General features: G+C 42.4%; 2 long non-coding RNA genes across 2 annotated transcripts; both read left to right on the top strand.

Annotated features, from left to right (window-relative positions):
- Positions 1-7,360: 7,360 nt before the first annotated feature.
- LOC132652133 (uncharacterized) lies at positions 7,361-11,865 on the top strand. The gene is made up of 3 exons (XR_009589617.1): positions 7,361-7,429; positions 10,903-10,959; positions 11,765-11,865. It is a non-coding gene; the product is annotated as an uncharacterized LOC132652133 (long non-coding RNA).
- Positions 11,866-12,260: 395 nt separating this feature from the next.
- Positions 12,261-16,731, top strand: LOC132652132 (uncharacterized). The gene is made up of 3 exons (XR_009589616.1): positions 12,261-12,411; positions 12,943-13,094; positions 15,616-16,731. It is a non-coding gene; the product is annotated as an uncharacterized LOC132652132 (long non-coding RNA).
- The last annotated feature ends 527 nt before the right edge of the window (positions 16,732-17,258 follow it).

The raw sequence follows: 17,258 nt of genomic DNA, 5'->3' as shown, positions 1-17,258 counted from the left end.
ATAGTAATCTCCTCATAAACACTACTCTAACATGCTCACTCCTATGGAGTTATATTTTTAGCCCTAAGGAATTCCTTTGCATTTCTGCCAGCTCAACATGCACACGTGTGTGTGTGTGTGTGTGTGTGTGTGTGTGTGTGTGTGTGTGTCCTGCATCCTTAGGTGTGCTCAGCCAATAGAGTTTAAATATCTAGTCCACTTTGACTCAAAACAGAAGTCTTTACTTGGAAGGTTCTTTTGTGGTTTGGGGTGTCTCATTCAAAATTTCACCTAGTCATGCCTTACTCAGTAGCTTCCAGTAACTTTCCACCATCTGATGGCCTGCAAAGCCTGGCAGCTCTGACTTCCTGCTGCCTTATGACCTCAGCATCTCAGACTTTCCTCTCTGCTCATACAACATTCTGGTTTCCTTGCTGTTGGTCCATGACTGTGCTCAGGCCTCGGGGCCTTTGCATATACTCCATGGCTGTGTCTAGGCCTATACTAGCATTCATTTGAAGCGTTTCCTTGAGTGTCATCTCTTTTGAGCTGTCATCTTATCCTTTGTAGAGTAGCATCTCTCACTACTATCTCCCTGTCTCTTTCTCTTTCTCACAGCATATGACATATCCTGTGTCACCTGTGCATATGTTTTCACTTCCCAGAATGTAGTCACCATAGTCCCTCTTCCCCACTGTACCCTGTATGCTTCTGATAAAATGGGCTATGTGATATATACTCAGACACTTGCTGAACACACAGATGAACCTTTCCCCCTTTTCAATTAAAATGCACATGTGTGGGTGCATGCATGCCTGTGTGTGTGTGTGTGTGTGTGTGTTGATAGCAGAGACCAGAAGAGGGTATCCAATCCTCTGGAGCTGGAATTATAGGTGGTTGTGAGCTACCAAATGTGGGTGCTGGGAGCTGAACTCCAGTTCTTTGCAAGAGTTGCCAGTGCTCTCAACTTCTGAGCCATCTCTCCAATGCCCTAGTCTCTTTCTAAAGGAGCTGTTTTCTGAAGCCCAAGTCTTTGAATTATACATAACACATAAAATAGTTTATTAGGAAGTCCATTCAATGTTTGCAAAATGAACGGTCCTCAAGCAGCTGTCCAAAGATGAGGCAGCTCACTTGCAAACTTGTCTCTAAAAATTCCTTCTTATATAAAGTGCTAAATACTTGTTAAGTGTCAGTGTGGAAGAGACCAGTTTACCAGTTTTCCTTTTTTTTTTTTTTTTAGAACTCATAGGATTCTCTTTCCAGGTTGGGAGAGGGGATTATGGAGAAAGTGGGTAGAGGATTAAATGGCCCATATTCCCCACATTTCTTCAGCTTTCTTTGTTACATAGGTAATTTAGACTAGAAGATAGGAAAAAAACTTTTGAGCTTCCTAGCTTTTCCTGAGATGACAAGATGCTTCCATGTAGAAGAATTTGAATTTAGAATATGGCTGCTCTCGTAAGAGATCACATCCAAAGACTTTCTAGGTTTGTGTAATCTAGCTGGAATATCAACATGCCTTTAATCCAGGAGACAGAAGAAAGCAGATCTGAGTTCAAAGCCAGCCTGGTAAAGGGCAAGTTTCAGGTAAAGAAAATCGTGTGGTGGTGCACACTTTTAATCCCAAACAATGAAGGTAAAGTTAGTTTGTAGAAGGAAGCACCCATGTTTGTAAGTGATGTCTGAGTGCCAGAAAAAGTGATGAATCAGAAAAAGATTTGACAGAATAGGATACACTCAGCTCTCATGAGAAGAGAGAGGAAAGAGAAGCTACTTATGACACAATGCAGAGAGAAAAGGAAGGTGTTTTACTGGAGGGTAATAGAGAGACAGGTTGCAGAGAGAGAGAACTCAGGTGAAGATGGAATGAGCCAGAAAATGAGAAGGAGTCAGGAGATTAGAGCAGATTGCTGGAAATAGTTTGAGGTCACGAAAAGAAATTCAGGGCCAAAAGAACAGCTGAACTGAATAAGTCAGCTGAGAGAGAAGTTTGAGCCAGAACAGCTGAGCTGAACCAGCCAGCCCAGAGCTCAGAAAGAATAAGAGTGATCTTATTCAGCAGTAAGTCTCAGAGGCTGAAAACATCTAGGCCTAGGTTAGATTGTATGGAGGCTGGAAGCTTCCAGGACAGAGGCAGGAAACCTCTAAGACAAGGGTAACAGGCAAATAAAAGTTACTTTTATACTTCCACATCTAGGAAAGGCAATAACTTTATATGATAAGTAATCCATATGCGATATGATATTTTAACAGAATTGGCTCAGGAAAGGGGTCTAAAGAATATCCCTGGGGTGTGATTCTATGATTGCTCCCCCAGCTCCTTAGTTCTCTTGAGTCCAGCCTTCCTTGAGGCCACTGCTTCCAACCACAAGCCATCCCCTCAGGCCACAGGGACACTTCACACAACGTTCACAAATCCCCAACTACCTGCTGATATTTGTCCTCTGCACTGTCAACCATCCTCTCAAAAACAAACTAGCGAATTCATCTCCTTATACCTTTCTTCTCCGTCTCTGTGTAAGCCCTATTTTGGCCAGCCATTGGGGAAGTGAGTTGTCCACCGAGATAAAAGGAATGAAGGAAGAAGCCATACATAGGGGGTGACTTTACAATGTAGAGTCATACTCAACTATGAGGCACCCATTTTTGTTGATAAGGGTCTGTACAGCATAGTGGATGTTACTGGCTACGGCTGAGTCATAGTCTCCAGCCCCGTCTTAAGGATAATGTATACACTAGTTGCATACTACAGTAGAGAATTTTACCTATTCACTTAGGAAAGTATTTCAGAGGTAGAATTATAAAGCATTGGTACTACCCTTCACAGGATGATTTACCCGACTTAGACACATAGTAGATAGAATTCTGTAACACAGTTCTAGCTGCGGTTACACACAAATTAATATTATGGCGTTTTTACAGTTTGTATATAAGACGATGTGAAGCATAGCTTGTCCATCAACTTGGAATATTTGTATCATATGTACACACATAAAATACAGAGATGTATAAATTTTGCAAAACCCCAATTTAATTCAATAATAATTCACTGAGCATTCACCACATGCCAAAGAATCTTCTAGAATATAAAGATGGATCAGGAATAGACTCTGCCCTTAGGGACTTCATACAGTTAAATGAAATACAGACATTTTTAAAAATTCCTTCCTGGCAAGGGTGGGTACAGTTTCCAAGACCCAGGAGGGGCTAAACCATTCATTTATTGCTTTAGCAACCACATTGCTTTCCAAAGTTGTTATTTGGCTTGGGTTGGGCAGTAAGTTACAGTTTGGCCTTTTTCTAATTTTTTTTTTTTTCAAATAAGCTTTCATCTAAAAAAAAAAAAATCCAAACCCTGAAGTAATTTAAATAATTAAATTATTGCTTAAGATTTCTTCTAGTCTGGCATAGAATATGGAAATTTTCTTTTTTCATTATGAGAAGTGAAAGAATGTTCAGTTTAGATATTTAAACTAGACTCAGCCCAGCTTGGTTCCACTTTATCAAATGTTATAGTTAAGAGGGGGGAGGGAAGGTAGAACACAAACATACTGGAGACAGCATTACTAAAGTGAACCAATGACATCTTTCCTGTCCTGGAAATCACCTCTGACAGTCCAAGATCAGAGGGACACACTTAGTGGAAGCTAATCTCTCTAATCTCTTTCTTTGTTTAGGGAACCTTCATCCACACAACAGACAATAAATGCTGACTGTGTGCCAGGCCATTTGCTAAGCACCAAGGAAATGGAAATCAAAATGGAAATATGGCAGCCAGAGTCCTTTAGTCTCTGTCTTGCAGCAGTATATGGCTTAATTGGGCAACAGAGAGACAGAGAGAGAGAGAGAGAGAGAGAGAGAGAGAGAGATTCTAAAACTGAACAATATCTGGAAGTAACTCTTAGTTTGACTAAACATTTTTGCTTTTATTTGATTGACATTAGTATTTAAAAAAACTGCACATGGCATTTCCTGTTAGTCATTCATCCCTTTTGTAGAGAAAAAAGAGCACGTGGCATAGACCTGATTCTTATCAGAGCTGTGTCAGCTTCCAGCTGAGTGGCCACGGGCAGTCATGAGACCTCTGATGCCATTGCATCAGACGCCGTGGAGGGAAGGCTGTCTGTATGGAAAGCACTCCATAAGAAGAGAAGAACCATAAGTGGATAGGTGTGACCCTAGTCTTCGAAGGTTAGTGATATTTTGTTATGTGACTGCTACTTTTTCTATTGGCCATTCTCTCTATTAAGAATCTAAAACTGGACAAGTGAATGCTTGGATTCTGAGTTTGGTTACTAGCTAATTGACTTGAAGTTTTGTGTGTATATTGTATGCACACTTTTTCAGTCCTTCAGTTTTCATGTTCTAAAGAGATCTGTGGTAGTTAATTTAATTTTCACTTGACTGGATTTGGGATCACCTAGGAGACATATGTCTGGGCTTGTCTGCAAGGGCATTTCTAGAGAAGTTTCACCGATGACGGCGTCAGAGCAATGCCATCCCATCGGCTGAGGTCCCAGGCTCCATAAAAAAGGAAAAGAGCACCACCATAGGTGTTCTCTGTGTCTTGATCTTCTTGCTTATTAGGAGTCCCATCTGCATGCTCTTGCTGCCATGAATTGCCATGTCTTTCTTCCCTGCCATGCCAGACTGTGTCTTTCTAAACTGTGAGCCAATAAAAGTCCTTCCTCACTTAAGTTGTTTCTTGTCAGATATTTTACAAAAGTATGAAACATGGTTAATAAAAGCTACAAAATGAGCTAAGACTCATTGGTCTAGACAGAATGGGGGGGCACAAAAGGTCTTATTTGTCTTGGTATATGAATAGGCATGGATCGCAAGCATTCCTAAATGCATTACATTAGCTATCAGTGTGTGTGTACTAAGATGACAAATATTGGTATTCTAGACAAGCATGGGTTCATTCTAGAGATGGGACATTGAATTCTCATCCAGCCTGTCACTGTTTGTCAGTCAGGAAGAGATGCCAATTAAGAAGGCTTGGCTACCAACACTGTTTTAACCAACTGTTTTTAGAATTAATTATCTTTGTTTTTAATCAATTTGTGAAGGGGGAGATCCTTGGTTTTTCTCTGTTGAATATGCATATGATTTTATTTGTTGTTTCAAAGTGGAAGGCCGCTCAACCAGGCAGAGCTATAAAGGACTCATCAGATTATACAGGAAGGGCCTGCCAGACACTTGCCTCCTCTTGGGACGGTGTGGCTAAAAAGCAGAGGCCACTCTGCGGGGAGCAGACAGAGATCTTTAATAATTTTCTGATGTTCCTTTTGATGGAAACTTTCTTACAAAAAAACTGCAATTCTAATTCTGTGTAAATCCTGACACAGTTGCTCCAGATTGCAAAGTTCAAATGCTTGTCTCACACTTCAGAAGAGTAGACGCAGCTGAGTTTAGTCTGACAAACTGTATCCCATTTTGGAGACAAAGTAGAAGGCTGTCCTGTGCAATATAAGAAAGCGGGGAAACAGATAAAACATCCCTGGACAGGAAATGGCCTAAAGGAATTACAGTGTATCCTAATGATAAAACACCTATCATTAGTTAGATAGATAGATGTAGTGTTCATCAGTGGTACTCTGATTGGAAATGCATTTTCCACTGATGGCTTACAGAATATTGTATTTTAAGTATTTGAAAATTCACTTGACTTTGTGAAAAGAGTGGTAAAGTTTGTCTACACTTCATGCAACCTGCCATGAAGACACACTTAGTAACATGTCTTAGTAACTGAAGTAGGCTGAGGAATGGCTCACAGGGCAAAATCCTATTAATGTCAAGATAAAAGCAAATACATTAAACTGTGAGCACTGTGTATCCTCGGAGAGTGGCTTAGTAGGAGGAGAGGTTAAGGGACTTGAACTTTCAAATTTGTAAGTATCTCTTCTGTAATGTAGTGAACTCTATATTATCCATTCATAATCATGTACAGATAGATAGATAGATAGATAGATAGATAGATAGATAGATAGATAGATAGATATGCACTCCAAAGAAGATATATGGCACTTAACAAAACTCAGCCAGTAAATTTAGAGAATTATTCCTATGATAGAAAGTCCATGGGAATTAGTTCAGGCTTTAGAAAAAGAAGTTATTTTTAAGTCTGATGGATTTTATAAGAGAATGAATCAGCTATGCACAACTGATGCCATTTCCCCCAGAACTCATGAATATCTCTCTGTAAGACAGTATTGTTCAGGAATCACAGAACATATGTTCCATGAATCCATGGGTTTGGCCCTGTAGGCAAGACCAGCAGTATATATTGAATACCAAAAGATAAGGGAATCCTTAAAGGCCTTTGTCTATATATTGAATTATAATTTTATCAAAAGGATTATGCTCTTGTTAAAACTCCAATCTGGCCTTGATATGCAGTCGTGACTATTTTAAGCTCTGAGATTCCGCATGTGCTTTTTATCAACCTTTCTCTATTCTGCAACAATTTGAATTATCTGGTACATGATCAAAAACGCATTCCCAGCTGTGTTGTGCCAGCAGTGGTGGGTGATGGGGCCTTCCAGGACTGCTTTTCTTTAAGCTTCAATGTATGCACTTTTATGCTTCATCTTACCTATTTTGGAGTGGTCCCAAATACCTCAGGCTGTTTCACGGTGGGAGATAAGCAGGAAGGCGAAAGAGAAGGCAGGTTGCTGCTGGGCAATGGGGTGTGTAACCTGACACTCAGTTGGTCACTGCTAATGTGTTTAAACATTTATTTAGTGAGCAATTTATCTTTGGCACTTTGGAAACTTGTTAATGGTGTTGAGAGTAATTGCTGCTTCTGTGATTAAGATGTAAGGAATACGGGCACACAGAAAACAAGCCACAGTTTTTATATGATATCTGTAAGTTGCATAAATATAACTTTCCTCCTTGACTGCTAACCAGAAGCCCGTGAATCACTCATAGTGTTTATGTCACTAAATGAATTCCTTAAGCAGAATTAGCAAAGACACTGATTCATCTGAAGAACGCTATTCTACTTTCTCCTTTCAGTGTGGCCAAATAAACAAACAAACAAAAAACCCAAAACCAAAAATACATTTTATATGCTGTCTAGTAACATTGCTGTTTCCCCGAAAGTCACACATGGGCATGTACAGGCACATATGCTCAGGAGTATCTAGCCAGTCACTCAGTCATGCATGCATCAATTCATCCAGCCAGCCAATATTCACTTTAGGCCAACTCTGCACCAGGCTCCCCAGGAAGCCTAGGGTACAATGAGAACAGCATTGATCTGGCCTCTGCTCTCAGAGGGCTTACAAAAGCTAGGGTGGAGACTACCGTCCATAATGAATTACCCAAGTGATTATTTGATTGCCAACAAAGTCACGTGCTCAGAAAGCGAAGAGTACATTCCATGAGAAGGTTCCAGATAAAATCGGGGAGGATCAGACTTGGCCTGAGAGCTGACTTGGTAAGAAGTGAGAGCTAGCTTGGAAAAGTCAGGGCAGGCCTTCCTGCGTTTTGAGAGTCTAGGGGTTAACTGGGAAGGAGCGCGTGTGTGGTGACGAGTTTAAGTGCTGGTGAGTATGGAGGTGGGAAACAGGTATATGTGTGTGAATTGTGGAGCGCTGGGTGTGAGAGAAAACGAAATGTCAAGGAATTGGGAAACAGAAACACAAAAAGGCAGGCAGCTGGATTACAGAGGAACAAGGCCAAATGATCAGGGTTGGAAGCAGGAAAAGGGAGAACAGAGCACCAGGGCCCTGGAAACCTACGTGGAAAGGGACCATGATGAAGAATTCTAAGCACGATCAGATATGCTCTTTTTCTCATCAATCACACACATACATTAAAAGGCATGTGCAAGTGCTCTCCCCTGACCCCGTGTGCATGTGTGTGTATGTGTGTGTGCGCATGTGGAGGTCAGAAGACAACTTCCATGAGTCACTTCTTTCCTTCCACCACGTGGGTTCTGCTGATTGAGTGGAAGGTGGGTATTCAAGTATGTGGGCAAACGCCCTTATCTGCTGAGCCATGTCATGAGCCCTCATCTTGGTTTTCGAGACAGACCCTCTCACTGGCCTGAGGCTCACCATGAAGCCAGGCTGGCTGGCCATGAGCCTTGTGGATCTGTCTGCCTCCAGCTGCTGAGCTTGGAGGTTGTAAGTTCACTCCCACGTCTGTCTTTTTTTTTTTTTTTTTTTCACACGATGGTATTGGGCCTTAAAGTCAGGTCTTTATGTCTGTGTGGCAGGCCTCTTACCAACTGCACCATTCCCAAGGAGCTTCACTTTTGTGAACTTTTCATTAGAGCCCCTTCACTGAGCTCCTTTTGACGTTGATACACTTGCGCGCATAGGACCACCCTGCTGACACTGGAAAGAAGGTATGGAATTCCTAGCTGGACTGCTGGGGTCCCTGGTGTGCTTTGTTTGGGTTTTGCTGTACTTCCTAACGATAGGAACTTTACACCTAAGAAGAAAAATGAGGAAACTTCAGTAGAAGCCGGTGTGCAGCAGTGAGACAGAAGAGCACCAGTTCATGGGGGTGTCCGTGGACCTCCCAAGTGAGACAGAAGAGCACCAGTTCATGGGGGTGTCCGTGGACCTCCCAAGTGAGACAGAAGAGCACCAGTTCATGGATGGGGGTGTCTGTGGACCTCCCAAACCATTTCTGGCTGAAGAAATCCCGCTGCCCATTCACCCTTTCATTGGAATCACAAAGATTTTTCGTGAGTAAGAAGTGTTTTGTATGGGAAGCCAGCATAGCCAGGGGAGGGTGCCTGGTGTGACCGAGGCCACAGGACAGTACTCAGACACCAGAGCTTTGTGATTTGAATGCGCTGCTGATGGTATACATCCATAAGGCGCCGTGGCAGGGAGCCGAAATCCTGAAGAAAGCCCATCACAGGGCCAGCTCAAGAGGGATGGTTTGTCAACAAATTCAGAACAAGGACGATGGGGAAAAAAGGGAAAGATATGTATCACCATCTGTAGGAATGCAGTCTCCTCTGGTGAAGCTTTTGACATAATGATAAGCCTTTGAGGACAGCAAAATGAAAGGACTTTAATGTATACCTTGTAAACAAGGCTCTCTACCTATTTAACAGCCAATCTCAAGAGAATACTTTTTCTTGGATCTAGAGCAGAGTGCTTACGTTTGAAATGATTCTTCACAGATATTAATTAAGTGCTACACAAAGATCTCTGTGACCGCAGGGCAGTTACAACCCGGGCGGGCAAGTCAGTTTGTGGTTACGAATGTATGTGTACCATGCTAGAGGCAACACACATGTCCCTGTGTGAGTGTGTGCCTGGACGAGTGTGCATGTGGACATGTGTGTGCGGAGAGGATGCATTCATTCAGGTGAGGAGAAGGCTCTCCTTTTACTCATGACCAGTCACGTTTAGACAGAATAGATGATGCTAACTGTTTTGGTGCCATGGAAACCTAGCCATGGAAACCTGATAGAAAAATCAGGCAAAAAAAAAAAAAAATGTGTTGAAGAAATCATCACAGACACACTGCCGCCAAGCAGGTCCACTGAGCTTGTTGTTTAGAAAACCATGCTTAGAAATCTGCAGCTTTTCTGTGAGGAAAACTAACTTGTGATTTGGAAAATGGTGACACACTTGTCTCAGGAACTGAACTGTTCTGATTGGAATGCTGGGGCGGAGGGAGAGCCAGCCCACGGGCGGGCCTGATACATTTCTCCGGCTCCACTATCAGGAAGCCCCATCAGTTCTAGGTTTCAGCAGTGTCCCCGGTATTAGGATGCATTCCTCTAAGCTGTAACTTTCTATCTCGAGAAGTCCATCGCAGCACATTTTCATGCTGCGCTCTATCCTTTTATAAGCACTCACCTTGCTTCATGTTCATTTGTGTTTTTCTTTCCGTTTCTCCTTCCTTTATTATTTTTTCATTAACTTGTTTACACATTCATTCAATAAATATTTACTAGAAGCCTGTTCCAGGCCAGATACTATTCCAGCCACTGGTGACACAGTAGCGAAAAGTGAGAGGTCTTTACTGCCATGGAGCTGACATTTGAATGGGCACAGAAAGTTATGAGTGAATAAATACAAACAAGAACTGTGCTAACTGTCTTGTTGGGAAGACAGACACCCAATCCATTATCCCTCAGTGCCCGGAGGTAGCATCACACAAACCAGACCACGCCAGACTGCCAAAAACCTCTCAATGGCTTCCTGTTGCAAGCAGAGTAAAATACAGCTGACATACATGACCTAACCACACTGACCCATTCAAGGTATTACTTTCGTTTGCACCCACTCTGTGAACAAAGAAGGTGTCATATCTACTTTATGAAAAGCAAGGGAATTCTTCAAGAAGTGAGGACTTTTTTCAATCTTTCCTTCATCATCTCAATTTTTCTTTGGACCAGCATTTTTTTCCTTCAAGTCTATTTGACTTTTTTTTTTTAAGTCAGTTTTCCCTTAACTACCAGAGAATTTCCTGGAAAACTGAATTTGACAAACTATTTGACTTCTCCCAGCCCTAGTGTTCTCATCTATAAAAGGAGGATGGCCATATTTTCCCTCCTCCATCTCACTCAATAGACATGATTCCCTGTTCCCATATGAACATTTGATTCTTTCTTCCCTCTAAGCACATAAACAGCTTTTATCCTTGATTGTCGATGAACTTACTTACAAAGGAATAAGCAAAGCTACTGCAATAAAAGCATGATTGCTTAGTTCATAGTAAGATAATAGCCTAGGCAAGAAACTTCTCCCACCCTGAGACTGGTAACCCGTCACAGCATCCGAGCTGACACCAAGCTTTCTCCTAAGCAGGTATTTTGTGCGTTTGACCTTCACAGGGCTGGTGATTACGCAACATGTTTGTTCCCTAAGCACACATTGTTCTCACCAGGCCAGCACCATCACCAAACGTCCTATGTTACCACCTTCCTATTCATAGGTACCAGCTGATGTCACTGAAAGGCCTTCCTGCCCGAGGAGCTGAATAATTTCTGAGGTGAGGTTTCATCTCCATCTCTTGTTCGGGGAGGCAGAGACTATGGGACTTCATCTCTCAGGCTCCCTGGGGGCGCAGTACTCCAGCACACCTGTTCTGTGAAGACTTCAGTTACTTGATAAAATTTTCTCATTATTCATATGACATGGAATCAAGAGATTCAGGGAGGGAGGGAGAGAGGGAAAGAGGCAGGGAGAGAAGAATTTCTAGAAAGTGTGAATAATAAATATCACCAGGTACTCTACTATCTTCCAACCTCCAAATAACAGTTTACTGACATTGGATTCTGGCTTTTGAGATATTTTTTTTTTAATTTCTTTACATAGATATATTCAGTTAAGAATAGGTTATAGAATAAGATTTTCTGGCTTGTATTCTATTTGTTCCACTTATTAGCTATGGGGCTAAAGGGAAAAAGACTTTTGACTTGTTTTCCTCAGTTTCCTTGCCTAGGAAAGTTGAAATCTTCCCAGATAATTATGCAGATTATCAAGATAATATGTATCAAATGGCTAGAATATGCCCAGTAAGCAGTAGGAATCCAGTGAATGTTACTTAGATTTTGTGTGGATTGGGGTTTTGTTTTGTTTCTTGTTAACTTGACACAAGCCAGAATCATCCAGGAAGAGGAAACCTCAATTGAGAAGATGCCTTTGATCAGAATGGTCTGTAGGCAGTCTGTAAGCATCTTCGTGATTGATGATTGGTGACAGAGAGCCCAGCCCACCCTGGGTGCTCTACTCCTGGGCAGATGGTCCTAGGTTGCATAGGAAAGCTGGTTGATCCTCAATGGTCTCTGCTTCAGGTCCTGACTCCGTGGTCCTGCCTTGAGTTCCTGCTTTTACTTCCCTTCATGGTGGAGTGTGATGGCGACATGTGAACCAAATAAACCTTTTTCTTGCCAAATTGCTTTTGTTCTTGGTGTTTTGTCATGGCACTGGAAAGCAAATTAGGGCAGATATGTACTTACATATTAAAGTTGAAATGCAGACCCTCTGTGGCTTGGGAAAGACAAAGTCTCTTTCTCATAGCTAATTCCCCAGAGTGCCTAGCAGCCACTCAGTAAATGAGTGGAGAAATGATGAGTATGCACCTCTGGGGTCTAAATGAAGAGAACCATTTATTTATTTATTTATTTATTTATTTATTTATTTATTTATTTATTTATTTATATAAAAACACCTATCATTTATATGTTTAGTGCATGTGTGTGGGCCTGTGCACATCATGATACATTTGTGGAGGTCAGAGGAAAACTTACAAGACTCTCCTCTCTCCTTCTACTGTGTAGGCTCCTTATGCAGTGAGAAAAATTTTGAAATCTTTGAATCTCAGTGATTTCCAGAAGTATTAAGATTTGCACTGTGAACTTGATGTGTTCTTAGTGGAAAGAGCAAGACCACAGACTCATTCCGGGACACACAGGAAGTATGGAACCACACATCCAGCCAGGTCAGTGACTGGTACCCTAGCTCTGGCTTCATTTGTTGTGTTGCCATGCACACTTTCCTAAAGGTACTGAGTTTGGTTCCTGATTCTCCACCTGTGTGAAAAGAGGCCTCTGATCTGGGAACACAGATGGTTGGTCCTCTGTCTCCAAACCTGATTGGCTCCTGTTACCATAGGCTTACAGACACTCTTGATGAAATGATAGAAATCTGTCATCCAGCACCAGAGGTCTGAAAAATTCTGGCAGATCTCCTCCAAGAGACATGGAAGATCACCCCTTCTTATCCCCAGCTCTGAGCAGGCAAACACTCTGAGGGTGGTAAACAACCCCAGATTTTTGATGAAAGGCTGTGCTGAGGGTCATAGTGCAATCTCAAGGGGCTCAGGGTGAAGGTGTGAAGCGTCCTGTGACAGGTCGTGGCAAAACTGCTGAGGGCCTGTCTGAGGCCAGAACAACCCAGGGAATTTTCACACACTGCTCTCAGTGAGCTCTGTTTTCCACCATGGTTGAAAACCATTACATCACTCTTCCAGTTACAGGAACTCTAGAGAGTGCCAGCAATATTATTCCCTGAGAGCCAAGGCAAACAAACCCACCCCTCTCCATTCTGAAGGCTGACAACCAGGGAAGGGAAAGGCAATTCTCAACATCCTTCCACTGGGCCTGAAATGGGAGGCAACCTGAGGTAAATCTTGTGAATTTATCTGTGACCAGGTATTATGAATGTGTCTCTGTCTCTGTCTCTCTATCTTTCCCCCTTTTCCCCCTTCCCTCTTCTCCTCCCCTCTTCTCCTTCCGCTTCCCCTCTTTCTTTATCTCTCTCCACCCTCTTCTCTCTCCCTCTTTCTCTATCTCACTGGTGTCTTTCTCTTTTCTAGAAACACTAATTGAATTTCATTTTTTTTTCTGTTTAACAGACCATGGGGCGAGAATTTCACCTGTTGTATTTCCTAACTGTTGGAGGGATCTTAGACCCTTCACATATAAAGCAGGGGCATCATGGGACCAATTTTAATGGGACAAATGAGAACTCAAAGAAAGCATTCCTGTAACTGCTTAGGCCAGTGCTTGATCTGTATCACATACTCATTAGACATTCTTTCTTGTTAACATGAAGATGGTGAATCCTTGTCACAGAAGGCATGAAATCTTTCCCCTAAACACTGTATGTTTTTGTTTAAAATAAAAAGCAAAAGTTATTTGAGAAAAAAAAAATCCACACTGAAAAAGTGAGGTAATGAATGAATGAATGCTTCCTGACAACCCTGTGAATGTGTGTGTGTATTGTTGGGTAGGTGTCTCCTTGAAGCCTTGAAGTTTCCTTGAAGTTTCCAGTTACTAATCCCACAGTTCCAATATGCTTCCATCACTAAAGTTAAGTAAAAAACAATTTTTAACCAGTTTTGCTCTTATGAATTTTGTGATTATATTGACTAAGAAGACATATTTTCCCAGGCAACATCAACTTCTGTTTATAAGAAAATTCACTTTCTATATATACACTACAATTTCTTACACTGAAAGAGCTATCTATTTATTTTTTATGAAGCCATCGAAGGAACTTATCTCTGAGGAGAGAAGGACTGAAAAAATAATTACAAGCTTGCACAGGAACTGGCAGGAATCCTCTCATACTGCAGTGATTCCTTATACTTTATGACTGGTAAATATTTCCCCAAATGTAGTTAGATGCTACATGCAACAGAATCACCAATATCACCTTAGATTTCACTACTTTGAGGAGATAGATGGTGAGAGCTCAATTCATGGGTCCCCATGGCTATCTCCTGTGATCAGGACAGACAAGACTAATCAATCATGGCATTGTGAGACTCAGAAGCTCACTACTGGTTAGATGTATCATATCACCTACCTGTATCCTTAGAATTTCTCGCTGAATGTATCTCCATTACATCCTCAGGGCTCCTAGAATTCACTATTTCCAAAAACAAACATCTTATTTCTATCCCTTTGAATTGTCTCAAGACTTGCACTGAATTGCTGATCGGTTGATTCATTGTGCCAGTGAGGGGATAAAACTGCAAAGGCTTAGATGCTCTGTTTTCTACTGTTCCAGAGATTTTTCTCCTTGGGAAAGGGCTTCTTGGGAGACTCAATTAGAGGTTGGAGGTTTGGTGGCTCTGAGCACAGCAGTTGTTTTTAGCCTCAGCACATCATCTTCACACTGAGAGAGAAGAGAGTAGTAATTTCCTCTCAGTGTGCACACACACCACTTACTAGCCTGGGAAAAGGCCTGCTATGCTGTCGATAAATGTTAAATTCCTGCCACAGACTGGAATAGTACATTTTTAAAGATTGCTTTGTCTGGGCCTCAGTTTCTCAAATTAACAAGAGAATTGTAAAAATGACAACAACCAAAGGTTTCTGAATACGCGAAGATAAAATAAAAAAAGCATTCAAAGTCAAATGTGTAGTAAGTCTGAGATGTTCCGGCACTGCATCCTGTGAGTTCACTGTAGCCTTGGCTTTGAACACAAACCACAAACACTGTGTCCCGTGTTGTGTGAAATACCTTAGATAAGATGTGACACTACAGTATGTTAAAAATTGCTGTTTTTTTTTTTTTTTTAATATTGTACGTACTAGGTTTTCTGCCTTCATAGAAACACCAGAGCTTAATTATGGAAAAAGGACTTTTGATATTTTTCTACCACCATCATTGCATTGTGTTAAAAATACTTCTTAAAGTGCTAGGGATGTGGATGGGTGGACAGAGCGCTTTGCTCTGTGAGCCTGAGGACCCCAGGTTTTCCTTCCAGCATCTATGTAAAAACTGTTCCTGGCAATGCATGTCTGCAGCCCTAGCACTGTGGGTAGAGATGGGTGGATACTGCTGCCTCTCTGGCCAGTATAACTGAAATGGTGAGCTGCAGGTATGATGAGCAACCCTGTCTCAAATTAAGGTAGGGAACCCTGAGTCAGAGGCTGGCCATCTCGTTCAGAGAGCAGGTGGAGAGAAAACTTGGCATTTGACAGATCTCAGCAGATTCCCTTTGACAAAGCCTTGGGAGAAGAAAAGGGAAGAAGATTGGGGTGCAGGAGTGTGTGATTTTGTTGTGATTTATTGAAGAGGAGGTGGGGAGGCACAGATCTTTCGTGGGTGCCTCAGAGTAACTCACATGTGCTGTCCCATCTCATCTTCATGACATACCTGTAATACTGATCTTTTTGTTCATTCCTCACAGTGTCCAAAAGCTGTGCCTGACTCTTCTAAAGATCCTGCAGTGAGGGAACCATGGACATAAACTGCTGCTGACCTGAACTCAGAGACCTCTGGCATCAGAGTCCACATTCCCTTGAGGATGGCATATGGACTGTCTAAAGCTGAATTCTCAGAGGGTGGCATTTCTTATGATAATTTGCTATGTATTAATACGTGTTACTTATTTTTATTTATTTTTCTTGTTTGAAATATGCTCGCATGTAGCGCTGGCTGGCCTTGAAGTTGTGTTCCTCATGCTTCAGTCACTCAGGTGCTGGAATGACAGATGTATGCCACCATGACTGGCTTTGTACATTATAACTTAAGATCTATGCTTATTAGTGTGTGAGGTGGTTTGAAGAGGAATGGCTCCCATAGAAGTCATGTGTGTGGATGCGTGGCCCATAGACAGTGGTAATATTGGGCAGTGGCAATAGGATGTGGTGTGGCCTTCCTGGTGTAGGCATGGTCTTGTTGGAGGAAGTGTGTCACTGTGGAGGTGGGTTTTTAGGACTTATAAATGCTCCAGCTATGCCTAGTGTCTCAGTCTCCTTCTGCTGCCTGCGGATCAAGATGCAGAACTCTCAGCTCCTTCTCTAGCACTGTCTGCTTGCCTGCCACCATGCTTCCTGCCATGATGAAAATGGACTAACTCTCTGAAACTGTAAGCCAGCCCCAAATGAATGTTTTCACTTATAAGAGTTGCTGTAGTCATGATGTCTCTTAACACTAATGAAACCCTAACTAAAACAGTGTGATTGTCCTCTCCGTGCCCATGTGCATAGTGATTGGAAAACAGAGAGCAAAAGAGAGCCAGGAGAACACCCAGTAAGAAGAAGGCAACGCTGAATCCAGGGCTGCCCAGACTCCTGTGGACCAGATTTTCCCACAGAGAGGGGCCTTACCTAGACACTGTGGGTAGGTCTGGGGTGGGGCCTGAGAATCTGGCATTTCTGACAGAGCTATAGGTGCTACTCATGTACAACAAAGAAGGAAATAGAGACAGGATTGGGAAAGATGGGATTGAGAAGATGGCTCAGTCAGTTATACACTTCCTCACAAGCTGTGGGAATCTGAGTCCAAAGCTGAGCACAGTGGCATGCACACTAATTACAGTACTTGGGAGGCAGAGACTGGGAGATCCTTGGAGCATATTTCCTAGCCAGCCTAGTCTACTCAGTGATCCCTAGGTCCCAGTGAGAGACCCTGTCTCAAAAACAAGGTGATGGCTATTAAGGAACAACACCTGAGGTTAACTTCTGGACCCACACATGCACAGCATAGGCGGGAAGAAGAGGGGAAGGAGAATGAACAGAGACAACAGGCCAAGGTGTGGAAGCCTCATTCTCCATGGTCTTGTGCCCTGAGCTTTGGGTCCATGCTCTTTTTGTCTGCTACTCCTATCAGAAGTCCTGATGACGTGCCTACAGTTTCTGACAGAGGGGAAAATGTGGTTGCACAAAGGAAAGACTAAAAGGCCAAGAATAGAGAGGAATGCAGTGGCCTGCACAGCTGCCCTCTGCTACTTGCCAGCATCAAGCCTGCACTTTCCAGAGGAGAGCTGACCCAGGCCTGGCCCTGTGCAAGTAAGATGAAGCAGATTAGAGCAGTAGCAGGTGGCTGGTC

This window comes from Meriones unguiculatus, chromosome 2, assembly GCF_030254825.1.
Source record: "Meriones unguiculatus strain TT.TT164.6M chromosome 2, Bangor_MerUng_6.1, whole genome shotgun sequence".
In the NCBI taxonomy this organism is placed as follows: Eukaryota; Metazoa; Chordata; class Mammalia; order Rodentia; family Muridae; genus Meriones; species Meriones unguiculatus.
The sequence above is the reverse complement of the archived record's forward strand: the minus strand, read 5'-3'. Positions and strand labels throughout refer to the sequence as shown.